This window comes from Glycine soja, chromosome 15 (genome assembly GCF_004193775.1).
Source record: "Glycine soja cultivar W05 chromosome 15, ASM419377v2, whole genome shotgun sequence".
NCBI classification, from domain to species: domain Eukaryota; kingdom Viridiplantae; phylum Streptophyta; class Magnoliopsida; order Fabales; family Fabaceae; genus Glycine; species Glycine soja.
Window position 1 is genome coordinate 41,360,946 of NC_041016.1, and position 19,926 is coordinate 41,380,871.

At 35.7% G+C, this 19,926-nt stretch overlaps 1 pseudogene; it reads left to right on the forward strand.

Annotated features, from left to right (window-relative positions):
• LOC114386152 overlaps positions 1-16,890 on the forward strand; it is a 58,207-nt pseudogene extending 41,317 nt beyond the window's left edge.
• Positions 16,891-19,926: the final 3,036 nt, after the last annotated feature.

The following is a 19,926-nucleotide window of genomic DNA, read 5'->3' on the forward strand; positions in this document are numbered from 1 at the left end:
CGGAAAACCCACATTGTCCTCGCTGGAACCCACAGAACCCCCTACGCTGCCGGAAAACCCATATTGTCATCGCTCGAACCCCATAGAACCCACATTGTCCTGGGTCGAAGAAAACCCTAGATACAAAGTTGCTACTAGGGTGCTGAAACAGTCGTCGGTGCTCAAAGGTCAAAGCTTTCTCCGCGAGGTACGTAGGTGAAATTCGTGTATGCTAAGTTTCATTGTGAGTGGTTTGACCCGAATTGGGAGTGGCATCAGATAACATTTTGTTTGCGATTGTACAGGCTCCGCTGACGTGCGTGTGTTGCTGGGTTCTCTTCATCAAGGTAACACTAACTTCTATACTTCATTTGACCTATTTTATTTTTTCTGGGTAGTAATAAGTAATGTTGCATGATTTTTAGTAAGGTGTTATTCTGTTTGCACTATAACAGAGAATCAACCATGATTTCTGTAGATGGATCCACAGGGTTATTGAAATTTCCTGCAATTGCTTTAACATTTTATTGTCCAACAGAGGGGGCTTCACTATTGTTGTTTTAACATATTTTTTGTTTCTTGAGCAAGTAATGCTTAAGTATAGATAATGTTTTTACCCAAGTGGATTTAAGGAACTGGGTTGCTTGCTCTCTTTTCTATTTTATTCGCTTAATTGTTGAATGCTTCCAGACTATTTATAAACTATTCACTTGCCTCGTATTGGCAGTTTCTACTCATATCCTGTTATTGCAAATTATGCTTGTAACTGTTTTAAATAGTTAACTGTTGATATTAAAATAGGTTATTGCATTTAGTTATGTTACAATGTGGGATTAAAATAGGTAACTGTTGATAGTTGTTTTGGACTATAAAAATAGGTAACTATTGATATTAAAAACAGTTACCTATTCAAAGTAACTGGGTTCGTCAGTTCTCATATTCTTGTATTGCATTTAGTTATTATGCTTGTAACTGTTTTACAATAACATATCCTGAAGTGAACTGCTTATCTGAAAATGATGAAGGGTTTCAGCCTTTATAATGTTAGGATTTTCCACCCAGGTGTCACAAATCTGCAACCCCCTCAAAGCATTTCTCCTCGTCCTCAAATTAATAACTCTATGAAAATAGGATGTGACTGTCCCCCTCTTTGATTCATCTGCATCTTGATTTCTGCTTATGTTGTTTTTATTCAATAATCTATTGCCATTTGCCTGTTATATCTGGCTATAGAAAATAAATCTTGGGTTATTAGATGAGGGTTATTCTGGGAGGGTGAGACATGATAAATTATACTAGGCTCTTGCAATAATTGACTTCTATGTTGCTACTACCATTTAGATTGTTTAAATGGATGTGTGGCTTGATATTGTATTAACTGACCTTTATGTTATATAGATCTTGAGGCTTGCTAGGGATCTTGGAGATTTTCTACTTGTTGGAATACACAGAGATCAGACAGTCAGGTTGGCAACCTTTATATCTCTGCCTCCCTACTGTATTTACTTTTTTATTTTTTTTTGTACTTTCTTTTTGGAAGGCATAATTTTTTTTTTATCAGCAAAGATAATTATATTCATATATATAAAAAGTACCAGAGGTACTTGAAATACATGTAGTTGGATGGCCATAATTTGGTTCCAAGTCAGACTAAAATAGAGTTGTTCTGCCGTTGTTCATTATGAAACAATGGCCTCCTCCATGACAAGTTCCACTCCCATTCATTATCCTTGAAGCCTCCCATCTGCTGGATTGAGTTGTTCTGCTGTTGAGAGATTACAAACAGCCTGGGATACTTTGTGATTAATGAGACCTCACCTTGTATCCACTCATCTTCCCAGAATTTGAACCTGTCCCCTCTCCCCACCTTCCATGAGATCCCTTTTTTGATCTTCTCACCTTGTTGTGTATTCTGAAAAATTATCTTTAGATCCCTCCACTACAAAGAGTCCTTATTACTGCATAATGTATAATATATTATTGAGATAAACAAAAACAGTACAAGTGGTACTGAATGAAAAGATAATAAAAGCATCTCTGGTGCTGCCTCCATTTACCCAGCAAAGCTTCATTAAATTTAGATATTTCTTTAATCCCCAAACCACCTTCCTCCTTAGGTAAGCAAATAGCTTCCCATTTTACCCAGGGAATTTTCTTTAAGGTGCAGTAACCAGTGGTAGGCTAGGATCATCCCTGTCACTTTGAACCAAGTCCTAGAGGAAAGCAAAATATTGCATACATCAATCTGAGAATTTTTCAAGGCATAATAACCTTTTGTGCAAATTCAGTTACCAGTTGGAATTTATCAAGTCTAATTTACCATTTTATTCGCAAACATTTAATGACCGTAGATAATGACAGACCCAAAAATTTCTAAAAGTTTAAATACATAGACAATAGTAACAGTAAAGGCTTAGTACATCAAATCAAAATTTAAAGGAGATTAGGATGAACTATGAATGTTCAAATCCAGGATCTAGCTTGATCATGATCCTTGAGCATGCAAGCCCTTTGAAAGAAAAATTGTCATCCAGTTTATTGTTCATTTCCAATTTCCAAAATAATTTGGCATCCAAGATAGTAGTGTTATGTTAGGAGTGATATTGGGCTTCAGTGTGCATTAATTCATAGTATCACACTAGTAATTGATCAAGAATATTAGTATAAATAGGACCAGATATCACTTTTTTTTTGGAAGGCTAAAAATATATATATTATTAATAAAAAAACCAGTACCAGTGGTACCAGAGATTATAAATACAAAGCACCAAGGTGCTACCCTCCAACAAGACCATCACAAAAGCCAAATAACAGCCAGATCCAACCCCAACTAGGCAAGGAAATTGGAAATATTAGAGGACCAGTAGTGGAAGGTAGTACTAAAATTTTTATCCTTAGCCTTTAACCATGACCAAGCTAAGAAAATAGCATGATCCATGACTTTACAGGGATCAAAAGTTTTTCCTTGGAAAATCAAATGATTCCTATGCTGCCATATAGAGCTAGTTAATGCAACCTACCACCCACATCTTGTACTGTGGTTCACATTTGCCCCAAACCCATCACAGAACTGATAAAAATGGTGAACCGGGGTAATGGAAAGGGGACCTACTACCCGAACCAGCGCATAGATTCCCACCACAGGCCATTTGTCAGCTTACAGTTGAAAAACAAATGACATACATCCTCCTGCACACAGCCACATAAGGAACAAGTGTCTTCCTGAGTAATAGCATTTCTTCTTAAAAGGTTGACCTTGGTAGGTAGTCTATTTTTAAGTAGTCTCCAACAGAAGATCACAGCCCTAGGGGGAATTTTCAACTGCCATATAGTCTTAAAAATGTTGCCATCAGAATATACTGAAGTGGTGTTCATGCATAAGCTATAAGCTGATCTAGTAGTATATTGACCATTAGATTCAGCCAACCACAGCATATTATCTTTCACCTGTCTTTGAATATGAACAGAACTAATTTCTTCCATAAAATGCACAGCCAAATGGCTTTCATGATCAAAGAGATTTCTCCTCCACCTCATGTCCCACCTCCAGCTATTATGATTAAAATGTCCCATTAGAGAGATGTGGTCCTTTTGTTGTCTACTTATAAGGAAAAGCTGATTATACTTCTGTTGCAGGGTGTGTTGTTCCCCTAGCCATTTATCAGTCCAAAATTTAATATTCTCCCCACTCCCAACCTTCCAAGCCAAGTTGTCTTTAAAGATACTGCAGTTCGACTGGTGATACAGATTTCTAATGTCTCTCCACCAGTGGGAAAAGCCCCGTTTGTCACTACCATTTTGGAATTCTGACCAACCACCATATTTTGAAGTTAAAATTCTGACCCAGAGCTGCTGTTGCTCAGATGCAAAAGCCCATATCCATCTTCCCATCAGAGCTAAATTGAATTTAGAGATATCCTTTATCCCTAGGCCCCCTCAGTCTTAGGCAAACAAATATCATCCCATTTGACCCAAGGAATTTTTTTGTGGTCATTGTCCCCACCCCACAAAAAATTTCTTTGGAGGGATATCAGCTTTTTGACTACCCTCTGAGGAATTTTAAAAAAGGAAAGGAGATAAATTGGGAGGGAATTAAGGACAGAATTGATAAGGGTGATCTTCCCAGCCATGGATATATCTCTTTGAGCCCATTTGGCTAATTTAGACTTGAATTTAGAAATGAGAGGCTCCCACACCAGCTGGCTAGAAGGATTAGCCCCAATAGGTAAGCCTAAATAGAGGAAAGGATATTCCAGCTCTCAACAGTGCAAAATATTGGCTGCTTCCAAAGACCAATTGACTCCACCCCCTATTATCCCAAACTGACTTTTAGCAAAGTTAATCTTTAAACCAGAAGCTAATTCATATCCTCTTAATAAGGCCTTTATAACATGAATATTCTCCCACACAGCCTCTCCTACAAAGATAGTATCATCAGCATACTGCAAAATGTTGATAGGCTCCTTTTTCTTTCCAACCAAGAAGCTTCTATAGAGGTTTTTGTGGACTGCTTGTCTCATCATACCAGTAATACCTTCACATACAATATTGAATAGTAAGGGAGCTAGGGGATCCCCTTGTCTCAAACCCCTTGTAGGGAGAAATTCCTTAGAAGGGCTGCCATTAATCAAAATTCATATAGATGCTGAGTGGAGGCAAGTTGATATCCAGACCAAATATCACTTGTCTCAATCTATTTGCTAATAACTTAGCTATCACCTTGTACATACATCCAATCAAGGAGATTGTTCTGTAGTCATCAAATGGCTGGGGGTGTTTGGTTTTGGGAATTAGAGCTATGAAAGAAGCATTACTGCCTCTAGGGAAGCTGCCATGCACATGGAATTCATCTACAAATCTTCTGAAGTCAGTTTTTATCATTTCCCAAAATTATTTAATGAATTTGAAGTTGAAGCCATCAGGTCTAGGACATTTGTCCCCATCACAACTCCACACTGCTTCTTTGATCTCCAAATCCGAAAAAGGAACAGCCAAAAACTCCCTCTGCTCCTGGTTTATTGAAAAGAATTGCACTCCATCAAGAGTGGGTCTACAAAACTGCTGCTCAGTAAATCTGTTGAGGGAAAAATTCACAGCCTCCTTCTTAACATCATTGGGGTTCTGAATCCATTCACCCTGAATGAGAAATCCTTGAAGACCATTATAATGTCTTCTGAAATTGATGACTTTATGGAAATAAGTTGAGTTGTTGTCCCCTTCTTTTAGCCATTTAGCTCTAGATTTCTGCCTTAATAAAGATTCATAAGCTGTTGAGGCCTCCCACAATTCTTGCTGTAATTCTCTCTTAGACTTTATCTCATCATCAGATAGGCTTCTATTAGATGTTAAATCCTCCACTTCATTGAGCTTCTTCTGAATTTTGTGGATCCCCTTATCATTTATGAATTATGTAGTCTGCAAATGAAACAACTACTAGTACTATTGTAGACAAGTTTTCCTTCTCCATTACTCACGGAAAAAGCTAAACCCATTATCATTATGGTTCTTCTCTATTTGAATACTGGACAGCCCTCATATTGTTGATAAAAGGCTTTAAATACATTGTGGCTAATTTCTGTATGGTTTTTCTTAGGGTTATCATTTACTACTGCTAATTGGCGTTGCTGTGGAAGCGCTTTGATTATATCTTTGAAGCCTCAAACTCAGGTATTTATATGTTTGATTCGAAAACTAATTTGAAATTGTTGTTGTATGCATTACTGGTATATTTGTAACTTATGCTATGCCTGTCTACATGTCCTTTCTTTCATTGGACTGATATGTTCATGCGTTCTGTATATATATGTTGTGACTGCCATTGTCGTTCTCTCTGTCTTGTATTATGTTTTTTTTTTATCAGCAAAATTATAATTTGTATTGAAATAAAGTACCAGAGGTACTAATTACAAAGGTATGGACTATTATATGTAGTACATAAGTAGTGTAATAGGTCTACTTGTGTAGTGAACAAGTATTTCTGAAACTATGTGCACTCCCTCTACAAAAACAAAAAGCCTTGCCTAATATTACTTGACCACTGATTATAGTGGACTGTGAAGTCCTTCTCAAATTGTCTAAGCCAAGTCCAAATTATAAAGATAGCATCTTCAAAAAGCCGATTAGTATCAAATTATGCATTTGCAAACAAAATTCTGTTTTTGTGCTTCCATATAGACCATGTTACTGGTAGCCACCAATACCTCCATCGCTTAGCCCTTAATCCTTCCATCTGGATAGAAATGTGCTGCATGAAGTGTTGTTTCGGGCTGAAGGGGAAAGTGCCTTTGATATTCATCCATGACATCGATTCCCACCAAATTGGTTGGATTTTGTTGCAATGAATAAATAGGTGATCTGTATGTTCCTTTTTCGCAGATTCTGCTTTGTGGGCAGTCTGCCCCTGCATAATCTCCAAACGAATACCACAATTTTGCTAGGTATCTTTGTCTTCCATAGTTCCATACTCCAATCCTCCTTCTGGCCACCAGCAATTTCCTCCTATATCAGATTGTAGGCGCTGTGAGTTGTGTAAATCCCTGATGAATCTTCTATCTACTCCCAAATGTCAATTTGCTGTTGCTGTATGCTTTGTCCTTGTACCTCCCTAAGGAAACTGATGGCAGTGTCAATTTCATTGTCAAAAAGCAGTCTTCTCCATGAACAATTCCATTCCCAGCCCGTGTCATTTTGAGTTCTCATCTGCCTAATGGTGTGATTCTGCTGTGAGGATATAATAAATAGCCTGGGGTACCTTTCTGCTAGCGACTCCTCTTGATTAATCCGCTTATTTGTCCAGAATCTAACTTTCTCTCCATCCCCCACCTTCCACCTCGTGTTATTTTGAATAACCAGTCCCTGATGAGATTGATTGAAAGCTTGTTTTACATCCCTCCACCAAACACATTGTTTTGCTGAATTTCCTGTTTCTTCAAGGTTCCTCCATCCACCATATTTGGAATTCAAAACTCTGGTCCATAGCTCACCATTTTGTTGCATTAATAGCCCCTATAGGTATGCCAAGATACACAAAAAGAAGAGTTAAGCAACTGCAGTTCAAGTACTTTGCTGCATCATGCTTCCATTGATCAGAAATCCCGACAGCTCCGAATCTACTCTTACCAAAATTGATTTTCAGACCCGATAGTTCAGCTTCAGATTCAAGCTTGTTAAGCTCAGCTTCTAACTTCTGGACCCTTTTAACACTGCATCGCTTTGTGTGCATCTTCAACACACACACACACACACATACACAGCCACACACCCACACACACACACACACACACACACACACACACACAGAGAAACACATACACACAGAGAAACACACACACACACACACACACACACACACATACACAGCCACACAGCCACACACACACACACAGAGAAACACATACACACACAGAAACACAGACACACACACACTGACTGAAACACACACACACAAAAAAAACACACACACACATAAACTGACTAAAACACACACACACACACACATAGAAACACACTGACAGAAACACACACACACACACACACTGACTGAAACACACATACTCACACACACACATAAACACACACACTGACAGAAACACACACACACACACAGACACACACATACTCAGCCACACACCCACACACACACACACAGAAACCCACACACACACACATACACACACACACTCACAGAAACACACACAGACACACACACACACACACAAAAACACACACACACACACACACACACAAAAACACACACACATACACAACCACACACCCCCACACACACACACAAACACACACACACACACACACACACATACACAGCCACACAGCCACACACACAGAAACACACACCCACTAGTCTCCACACTCAACAATTTTCTGCCTACTCTCCACACTTGTCTTAATATTAGAGCTGACAAAGGAATTGCCTTTGGATGGCACAGACCCTCATGATACACACACACATACGTATGCCCAACTACAATAATAAAGCATAAGCACCCTTGAAACCCAGCATTTGAAATTACTTACATAAACAACTGCTGATGTCTATATTTGTCTGTGATTGAATTTTACCTTTTGTATGTTCTTGTATGTGATCAGTGTAATTTGCTATATAAACAATTGTTGTTCATGGTGAGTGAACCTTAGATTCCCGTTTGAGACTGAATGCAATGACTCTTGCGGACAGTTTGCATTAGTCATTGTATTTAGTCTTGAATTGTCCGTTTGGACAGTTTGGGGAGACTGGTATTTTTATGTTAGATTCATTCGTGAAGGTTATTGTTATTCTCATTAATTTGATTAAATTTCTGTTCAATGCATTTCAAGTTGTTCTCTGAGAGCATACTTGATTATCGGGAAATTCATTTAACTGATGTCATGTCGTGTACTTGGAGACCAATGCGAAATGCTGCATAAATTTAGTCAAATTTTTGTAAATAATGGTAACCCTGACGTTTGAGGCTAACATAAAAGACAGTCTTCCTAAATGGGATAGGGCCACACCTATAAATAAAAAAGTGAGATTTGCATGCATGGATTTGCTTAGATGGATCGAAGTTGGATCAATCAAAGTCGGATGAGCCCAGAATATGAGGATGGCGTCGAGCAGTTTTTGCAATTTGCTTTAGAAAGAGGTCGACCGAATGAAGAAGGGAAATATTATTGTCCTTGCATCAACTATTTGAATGGAAGACGACAACTACTTGATGACATATGAGACCATCTATTGTGTGATGAGATGAAGAAGAATTACACGACGTGGATATGGCATGGTGAAGTGACTGACATGCAGAGTGGGTCCCAATCTAAACCGTTTGATGTAGAAATGGGAGATCGCTTGGAGGACATGATTCGTGACCTTGGACAAGAGTGTTTTCAAGAAGCACACGCCCCTGTCTATGAAGGATTATAGAATGATTCAAAGAAGCCTTTGTATACGAGGTGCAAGAATTCCTTAACCCTGTTGTCTGCGGTGTTAAGTCTGGTTAATGTGAAGGCCAGGTATGGGTGGAGTGACAAAAGTTTCACCTCACTGCTTGAGGTAGTGCACAATTTGCTTCCAGAGGACAACACGTTGCCTAAAAGTTACTATAAGGCGAAGAAGATACTGTGTCCCATGGGTATGGAGTATCAGAAGATTCATGCTTTCCCCAATGATTGCATACTCTACAGGCATGAATTCCAACAAATGTCCAAATGCCCTATGTGTGGGACTTCGCGGTACAAAGTGAAGGATGACGAGGAAAACAATTATGATGAAAAGTCACAGAGGGGCCCGCCAGCAAAGGTTTTGTGGTATCTTCCAATCATTCCAAGGTTTAAGCGTCTTTTTGCTAACGAAGACGACGCAAAAGACCTAACATGGCATGCAAATGGAAGGATTTCTGATGGAATGGTCTGTCATCCGGCTGATTGCTCCCAGTGGAAGAAGATTGATGGTTTGTATCCGGATTTTGGGAATGAGCCAAGAAATCTTAGACTTGGACTAGCCAGTGATGGAATGAATCCATATGGCACCTTAAGCACTCAACACAGTTCATGGCCAGTTCTGCTAGTAATTTACAATTTGCCTCCTTGGTTGTGCATGAAGCGAAAATGCATGATGTTGTCTATGATGATATCGGGCCCAAGACAGCCAAGAAATGACATTGATGTTTATCTAAGTCCGTTGGTTGAAGATCTGAGAAATTTGTGGGACGAGGGGGTTGTAGTGTTTGATGCGTTTCGCAAGGAGACCTTTGAAATGTGTGCAATGCTTTTTTGTACCATTAATGACTTTCCAGTATATGGGCTGAATCTCAACACTTTGCAAGTGTCAATGACGCCAATCCCTGTGTAGCTTCCATCCCTTACTTTGGGTTCATTGATGAAATTTGGGAGCTTAATTATGTGAAATTTACAGTATGTGTTTTCAAATGTAAATGGGTTGACAGCAACACCGGTGTGCGCGCCGATGATATAGGATTTACCCTGGTAGATCTAAAGAAACTTGGTTACCACAATGACCCTTTCATCATGGCAGAACAAGCTAGACAAGTATTTTACGTGCAAGACCCTTGTGATGAAAGGTGGTGCGTGGTTCTGCAGGGCAAAACAATTGGTGTTAATGTAGAAGATGATGATTCATACATGGACACCTGTGTTAGTCCTTTGATCGCTCAAATCACTGGTAACGTTGTGGGAGAAGAAGAAGCTGACGACGTTCATGCTAATCGAAATGATCATGATGAAGGAGAATTGATTAACATCCTCTAATGTAATTTTCTGTAGAGACAGAGGTCACCAAACCTAGTAAGTGACAACTACATTTTCCTGGCTGAGAAGACCAAGAAGAAGATGCAGGAAGTTGCACAGTCAGGAAGCGTTGATGGCGTCATCGACCCTCCATCCCCGGTCAGACGCCACATGAAGTGGAAGATGGCCCACACGAAGAAGACAGGGGAGATGACGACCGAGGCCGCAAAGGAAATCGCTGAGAAGATTGTAAGTCATTTTCAACTAACCATTACAATTATGTTTGAATATTTTGAGAATGCCATGTACCACTGTGTGTTTTCTGTGCAGGATTCGTTTGAGGAGTAGGCCACACAGGGATCGTTCGTCCCCCATGGACGTTAGGATGTTTTGGCCGCTGCTATTGGACGTCCAAAGCACCCTGGACGTGTCCGTGCTGCTGGAGCCGGTGTCACCATCAAGCAATACTTTGGATCGGCTCCACGGACGTCCCGCAGCGCTTCCTCCCTGCCTCCTGACGAATTATAGCAGCTGACTCAGCAGATCAGGGACCAGCTATAAGAGTCCATCACAGAGAAAGTGACGAGGCAGGTCATGGCATCCTTCAGCCAACTTCAGTCACAGATGCAATCTCAGGGACCTCCTGAGCCTCTGGTTGGTCCTGGTCCCTCCGGTCCTCGGGTGAGCACAAAGGGGAGTTGTGTTGATCCCTCAGGAAACGATCCTGAGACGGGTGACTCTGACAGGTGCGGCTTGTACATAGAAGCAGATCCTGCCTGCCTGGTTGCCGTGGGGAGAGTTTATGAGGGATCCACTCTTGTTCATAACACTCCTTTGTTGCCTGGCCAAGTAAAGGTGAGTGTGGACGAGGTTAAAGATGCACATGCTGCGGTTCCTGTACCCACTGCTGAAAAATGTATGCGAGCGGGGAATTCTGATATCTATGGATTCCTCGAGCCTCAGTCCATTCAGAGGTCTGGGCAATCACAGTTTGAATCTGAAAGTTACATAAAGAGTTGGATGCAGAGTTCACAACGCGATGTGTATCTTGGAGCCTACCTAAATGGGTAAGTCACAAAATAACAAAATTTAATTAATGTTTACTAATGTACTAACCCATTTTAGGTTCCACTGCAGCGGACATTGGCAGATGGTGGTCATCCTGCCCAAGGAACACTTAGTTGTCTGGTTTTGTTCATTGCATAACAGGCCAGACAACTACCTTAAGGGGATTATTAATAGGTTAGTGTTCTTTTCAATACATTTGCATTGTAATACCTCAACGTACAACAGCAGTTTTTAATTGTTACTCATATGGAACAGTGCTATCAAGGGTCTTGATGTTGCTCCACAGCCTAAATCAAAGGCTCCTGCTAGGTGGATTGTCGTCAAGGTACGTCATTTACATAAAACTTCCACTTATATATATTTCTTTATGTGTCTGTACACTAGTTGTTTAATTAATATCCAAATTTCATTATGTATTTAGTGTAATAGACAAAAAGGAACTATTGAGTGCGGCTACTATGTCATGCACTGGATGTCCACCATCATTTTAGGAAGTTTTAGAAATAATTGGGAAGCGGTAAGTTTATTTCAAACAAAATCGATTTATTTATAATTTGTATTACATTATTAACTTAATATGATTTATTTAATCATGCAGTATTTTAACGACCCTAGACCATTGGAGCCTGAGAGATTAAAAGCATTGCGGATCCAGTGGGCACAATTTTATCTCCGAGTTAGAGACCAGGCCTAGGATTTAGGGAAATTTTTTAACATTTTTTACATTTTCTATGTAACATGAACATTGAATTCATTTGTTGATTGTTCTTTATAATATATAAATCTGCTATTTGATGTTTATTATCATTAAAACTGCTTGAAAGCAGAACAAAATGTTTCTTTGCTATGAATTGGGCCTCCTAAAATTGCATTTGACAGGTACAATTTTGGGTTTACTGTAAAAACAGAAAGTGTATATAAAAAAAATATTTGAAAACAACATCGGTTATTAACAAAAACTGATGTTAATATCATAACCAACATCGGTTATAATACAAAACCGATGTTAACGTTTGTATATTAACATCGGTTTTTGGGGAATAACCAATGTCGGCGTTTGTATTTTAACATCGATTATCTACAGATAACCGATGTCAACTAGTGTACATTAACATCGGTTAATTATAATTAACCGATGTGAATATTTAAATATTAACATCGGTTATTTATAATTAGCCGATGTTATACACAAAGAACTACACCAAATAAGTGTATGCATCATCAACGTTGACATCGGTTTTCTAGAAAAACCGATGTTAAGGGTATATATTAACATCGGTTTTTCTCGAAAACCGATGTTAAACTAACATATTAACATCGGTTTTACTGGAAAACCGATGTCAACGTTCATCATGCGTCCACTTTTTTTGTTGTTGTTCATTGTGTTTAACATCGGTTATTTAGAGAATCGATGTTGTCATATGTATGTTAACATCGGTTCTCCAAAACCAATGTTAACATTCATACATTCAACATCGTCACTTTCAACATCGGTTTTAAAACCAATGTAGAATGTTCTAAATAACCGATGTTGAAAGTGTATTTTCTAATAGTGATTTGAACCCGTGACTTCTCCCTTTCCCCTTCTCCCTTAAGCCCACCTTCCAACAATTAAGCCAACCTTATGTCTCTTCAAAAATTTTATTAGCTAATGAAGGCATTGAGTAAAAATGTTTTTTTTTTCATTACTATAAAACCAAATGTACTAATAATTGCATTTAATTAACTAGGTATGGGTCATGGGGAGTCTGCTATACTTATGGAACATGGTTTGGAATAAAGGGACTCATCATAGCCGGTAAGAGTTATCAAGATAGCCAAAGCATTAGAAGAGGATGTGAATTTTTGCTTTCCAAGCAACAACTTTGTGGTGGTTGGGGAAAGAGCTACATCACATGCCAAACGATGGTAACTTATGTCCCCATCTAAGTCTCATGTTTTATAAAATAGTTTACACATAACTATATATGTTTTTCTTTGAGTGTAGCATAACGTTTCACTACACTAATTAATGGTACAACTAAAATAGATATACACAAATATGGAAGGAAACAAGTCTAATGTAGTTAACACTGCATGGGCTATGTTGGCACTTATTGAAGCAGGGCAGGTATAACAAAGTTCAATTAATAATATTCATAATTCTAAGATGAGACCAAGAGCCACTATAAAGTCATTGTTTATTTTGTGGTATAGGCAGAAAGAGATCCAGCCCCATTGCATCATGCGGCCAAGGTTTTAATCGATTTACAGCTAGAAAATGGGGAGTTTCCTCAACAGGTAACAAGTAACAACCATATAGATATACAATATAGTAGCAATCAATAATACATCTCATGTGGAAGGGGAGCAATGAGAGAGTAAGGAGGATTAATCTTAGTCATAAAATCAAATTGTAAAGGTTTAAGATTGAATTATAAAGTCATTTAACCCTTTTTTAAGTAGTATTGCAATCATTAAAAAACTTTTTTCCTATGTGATTGCATAGTTCTTATTTACTCCTTGATTTTTTCTTATACTAACACTCATCTCACCTAATACATATCAATTTTGTATCACATATAATTACGAATGAAAATTTCATTTAATATCGTACAATTTTGTATCACTCCACTAAGCATACCCTAAAGTGAAAACTGTGTTAAGTGTCAATTTAGCCCTATAGATGTTATGAAAAGGTTGAATATTAATTCTTAAACTATCTTTGAGAAAATATATATATTACTACTGGAAAGTGCCTCTTTACTTATTTTAACTAAAAAGAAAAAAAATAGAAGTTAAAAAAAATAATAACATGAGAGTAGTGGATAGTTATTAGGAGAGAAATAATAAAAATTTAAAATTGATAAAAGATAAAATGGTTTAGTAAAATGTGTACACCAAAATCAGGGTATTTCATTTATTATTAGTATAAATTAAAAAAATGTTAACTACCAAATTTTTACATAATTTCAGTACAAATTATTTATTTATTCCTCCATTTACACCACTTATATTTATATGTTGAATTATGCGTATAAGCTTATATTAAAAACTCATCAAAATTTACAAAAATAAGAAAATCATAGTTTATAAGTTATATTATTAAATTTTAGATACGGCCCTCACATTACGATTTTATTGGATTATAAGTATTTTTATGATAATTTATTTCACACTACAAAATGAATTTTATTTTATTAAATTAAAAACTTAAAGTTATATATTTAGTTTAAAATATAAAACGAATTATCTAACATGTAAGAAAGACAACTAGTTAAAAATTAGTAATATAATTTATTTTGAAGAGAAAATAGGTTAATTATTAACAATAAATATAAAATAATTTTACGCTATCATTTCATTATGAACTATCTTATGATAAATTTATTGATTTTTATATTAACTACCTAAAAATTCATTCTAACAATAATTTTTAATTATCTAATAGTGTAAAAGTTTTTATATTAAAAGTTAGCTATTAAAAAGTGTGTAGTTTTTATATTAAAAAGTCCCATAATTTAGTATTTTTTTTCATTTTTATTCTTGTAATTTTTTTATTTTAATATTTTTTTATAGTTCAAAGCATTTTTTAACTTTTAAAAATATTAACTAAAGCATTTTATGGAAGAAAAAAATAAAATAAACATATTTTATAATAACTAAAATGAAAAAAATTACAAAAATGAAAATGAAAAAAAAAAATACTTAATTGTAGAGACGAAAAAATATTTAAGCCTATTTTAGAAAGAGAAATTACCTTATACTTTGTCTGTTATTTAACTATTATATTAAGTTTATACTTTGTTCATTATATATTTTTCTGAAATATTATATAATAGATTAATATTATAAATTATATTATTTTGCTTTTCCTTGTCATTCTTATTTTCATATTATTTTCTTTGAACTTCTATAATTTTTATTTTATCTTTATTTATTATATAATATTTTCATTATTATTTATGTTTGTGTTTGAAAAAAATTGCAGTTGAATTGTTAAAGAATGATAATTCAAAGAATTTTTTGTTTCTGTTGGTCCTGCCCTTGAAAACATTTCAATTATGTTGGCACTTGTTTACTAACCAACTAGAGACAAACCGAATATCATTAGGATGAAGAAAGGAGCAAAATAAAGCATAAGGTTACAAAGCCAAAATACATGTTGAAAATAAGGTGAATCTATCTATAAGAAAGGAGAGCAACTCTATTGCTAAAACACTCACTCCTAACAAAACTTTGAGCTAATTTCCACTAAAAAAACCTAACTGAGAGGCAACTCCTTGATTAGCAAGGAGTTTGACACAGGTGTTTCCTTCTCTAAAAATGTGAGAAACAAGCAAAATCCTATTTTTACAATAATATAAACAGTTTATCCACCTAAGACACACTTAGCAAGTCACCAACTGAGAGTCAGCAAAAGCCTCCACCAGCAGCTTGGAGTCACACTCTAGCCAAATCTTCCTCCAGCAATATTTTTAAATTTTAAGGAAACTAATTTGATAATTTTTGTTTTAGAAAACTAACATATATGAATAACTAATTTAGAGATTTATTTGTTAGATCTGCTTTCCCCGTAGTGCCCATGCCATTAGAGACTGCTTTGAAACATGATTAAACGCTACGCATATTGTATTCAAACCTGTATAATGTTGTATTATGTTATTTGCTAAATAATAAAAATACAAATATGATATACGTTATATCCTGTATACTCATTCGCAAGCCAAAAGAAGAGTGAACTAAAAAGTTGAGTACTTTATATGCAGTATTGAGTTCAAACTTACTTATGCATTAACCAAGCCAGTGTATATCAAGCAAACAAGGCAATTCTAGTTATCATGAATTAGATCAATTTATTTTCATAAAGTCATTGCATTCTTGCTGATATATTTACATTATCAACTCATGTGAATAAAAATTGATGGGAAACTATACGATATTACATGATATTTTGATCTTTTAAATATATTTGTCACAATTAAAATTCATCGTGATATTTTTAAGATATGCCATATTAATTCGGTCAGACTCAACTAGTTTTTATAGGTTTTAAGTTTGAAGATTAAACTCGGTAAGTCAAGTTATATTTTTTAATTATCTGAATCTATATTGGCATTTCATGTTTTCTTTAAATTTATGTTTTTAATGATAATATATTCATAATATGATCTCTCTTAATAATATTTTAGATAACATATTAATACTATTTGTTGAATAATATATAAGATATATCATTTTAGTTTTATTCTTCTTTAATATGACGACCCAATTATATATAATTTCAAAACTTAAATATTATGTCACCAAAAAAATATTTGTGTGTATTTAACAAATACCTAACTTGATCATATGTAGGAACTCACAGGAATTACCAACAGAACTATTGCTACAGCTCCCTCTGCATACAGAAACATCTTTCCCATATGGGCCCTTGGAGAATATCGTAGTCGTGTACTACTTTGTCCTAGCAATTAACAAAGGGTCAAGAGCACAACAACATAATAATAATTATGTAAAAATAAATCCTGAGTTTTATTTTCTGCCTTTATATATCATTTGTATTTCTCTTGCATTTAGATACTCATCTACCATGTTTGCTACAAAACTGTCAGTAAAGGAGGCAAATGAAAGTGTGTAAGCATTGGAAAATTTCTATTAAATAAAGCACTCATGAAAAATCTGTTACAAAAAGTGCTTTAGTGTGATGCACCATACTATTTTATCCCGTGACAAAGAATTCCTCCGTGTGATTAAGTGAACCCCATCCACCAGCTTTTAACAAATTTGCTACCTTTACTTTTCTATCAATCAATCCAACCAAAAGAAGTCTGTAACAAGTAAAGGTAATTAACATAAGCTGATTTTAGTCATTAACAAATTGATAGATACTTTTTTTTACCATATTATTACTATAAGGTATTTATCGAATTTGTTGATAATTAATTTCTATTAAAAAATTTCACTAATTATCTTTAATAAAATTCTTCTCACATTCAGATCAATAATTTTTGGTAACTGATACATATTTTATACCGATAATATCATGACTAAAAAAATAATCTCTTCAAATTAACATAGTGGAGATTCTAAATTGATGGCGACAATAACTGCATCCAGGTCTGCAAGTGTTGGACGTGAAAACTACCAAGTACAATTATTTAAATCGGTTCTTTGATGCTTCAGGCTATACATGTATCATTTTTTTTTAAAAAAAAGTTACTATTCAAATGCATTTAGTAACAAGGAAAACAAAATTGAAGATAAAAATTGAAAATTATGATTGAAAGTTAACAGATTATTTTTCAGTTAACTTTTGTTTTTCCATTTCATATCGAACTAATTTAAATACAAAATCAATTACTGCATATAAATCCATACCTTTTTTTGGTAATTTTGCTATTAAAAAATTGATTATTTTATCAATATCTTCAAACCACTTTTCACCTAACATAAACATAAAACTTATTTATAAGAAAATTCATTATATCTATAGTCGATTATTAATATAAACTCTAAAAATAATCTATAATCAAACATTAAAGTAATCTCTTAAAACAATATCTATAGTCATTTAGCTAAATTCGGATACAATATTTCCGAGAACCTTTTTTACCGGACATCCTCAACAGATAGCAACCAGGAAGAAGAGAAAAATATGAATGTATAGTATGGGAGTGTATTGTTGATCGATTGACAAGTGCACCAATTTGTATAAGTAGTAAAGTAAAATAAAAGTCCGAGTGTCGAGTTTACATGAATTTTGTTTGTACTTATGTAGATGAATATATAATTCTCAAGCAATTGTATTCTCTTGAATATTCTGTGTGTAGTTGTCTTTCTTTTCTCCTTCTCCTCTTCCTCTTTTTATAGGTGCAGTTCAGCTTGTATTTCACACAACCTTCGCACTATGCGTGATTACAGATCACGCTTAGTGAGTATGGTGGTAATCTTGCGCTCAGGGAGTAATTTGCACTAAACGCGCCTTCACATATCAGACTTCTCCATACTTTTTGGCCTAAGCGTGTTCTGCTCATTGAGCGACTGCGTCGTGTTGAGCGCTTGAGACGCGCTGAGCGAGCAACTTCAGATCTTCAATTTATTTTTTCGTGCTTTACTTTGTTTTTCTACGGCAGTTATTCACCAAACACTATAAATTCATAAACTTGAACACTCTCTGCACAAAAACTTAAATGATGTTAAAATTCCAATTATTCACACAAAAAGCAAGAAATAAGAGAGGAAAATTAACAATTCCTATATGATTTAATCCCAAAATATACTTATGCACAACAATTATCAAACTCCCCTAAATTTAATACTTTGCTTGTCCTCAAGTAAAAGCAAACTGATTATACTAAGATAAAGTTAAAAGTTTACCAATCACAATACATGAGATAACTGCATAACATTTTGAAAAGCTTCATTAGTCAATCCTCTGGTTCACAATTGTCATAAGTTCATGAAAGGAGCATGAAAGGACACTTAGAGATGAATCAGTTAGCATGAATGACAAGTCTCACGAAAGATTCACCAGCTTTATTCCTTACAAGGCTAGTGTTTCTCTCAATCCCACAAGTGTCTCGGTTATAAGTGTTTCAATTACAACAACGGAATAGTAAAATTCCTGTCAGACCCTAATTTCATCCAGGTATAATGTTTTTATTTGGATATGATGTTTTGATCATTGCTAATTGAATTACGGTGTTTGGCATCAGTTGCAGTGCAAGGCTGAGGGGTCGCTCAGGGTTGATGTTTGATTGTCAGATCCGAAAACAAAAGCCGACCACAAGGAAAGGGTCAAAATGGTCATTTTCTGGAACTTTCTAGACCTAAACTCGCCCATGCCAGCATCTGGCTCACCTGGGCCATGGGAAAGCTTTAGCCTTAAGCACCCTGCTCGCCTGGGCGAGCTGATACCTTCAAGCCCAAGCAACTGGCTCGCTTGGGCGAGCTCCAACTCGCCTGGGCGAGCTTCTCCTGCACCAAATGACCTTTTCTTATAAATAGCCATGCAGGGGAAGGGTTTAAGGGTTCTTAGAACTGAAGAAAGAGAGGAAAAACTCAGAAAAGAGAAAGAGAAGAATAAAAAAAAAGAAAAGTCGAGGCACTACCGAATCAAACCGTGGATCGTTTCCTACATTATTTCTGTTGCAAGCCCTTACCCTGTGTAGCAATCGATTAGTTTTTATTAAGATTTTGATGTAATCTTTGTTTGTACCCTTATGTATCCCTCTTGATATTATATATGTAATATTTTCTACTCAAATATCACTTGAGATCGTTTCAAGGTCCAACGCCTTAACGACTCCCTCCGTTTTTCAAAATCTAAAACATCGTTTCAAGGTCCAATGCCATAACAACTCTTTGTTTGCAATTAAAATAAATCTTTCAAAAACAAAATACATAAAATCAATTCAACACACAAACATTCAGACTTAAAGAACTGCGTAGGTTTGATTTCCTCATTGCACCTAAGGATACGTAGGAGCAAGGGCAATACCCTTGTTGATTAAAAAAATAATATTAAGCAAATAAAAATAATATAGTAAAGGAAAATAAATTCACTGCTCTTGGAAAAATAATTAATTTTGAAGTCACGTTTTGCACACTCGATTAAAGGCTGTCGTTCTTCGTAAACAACTCCCGAACCCTTCT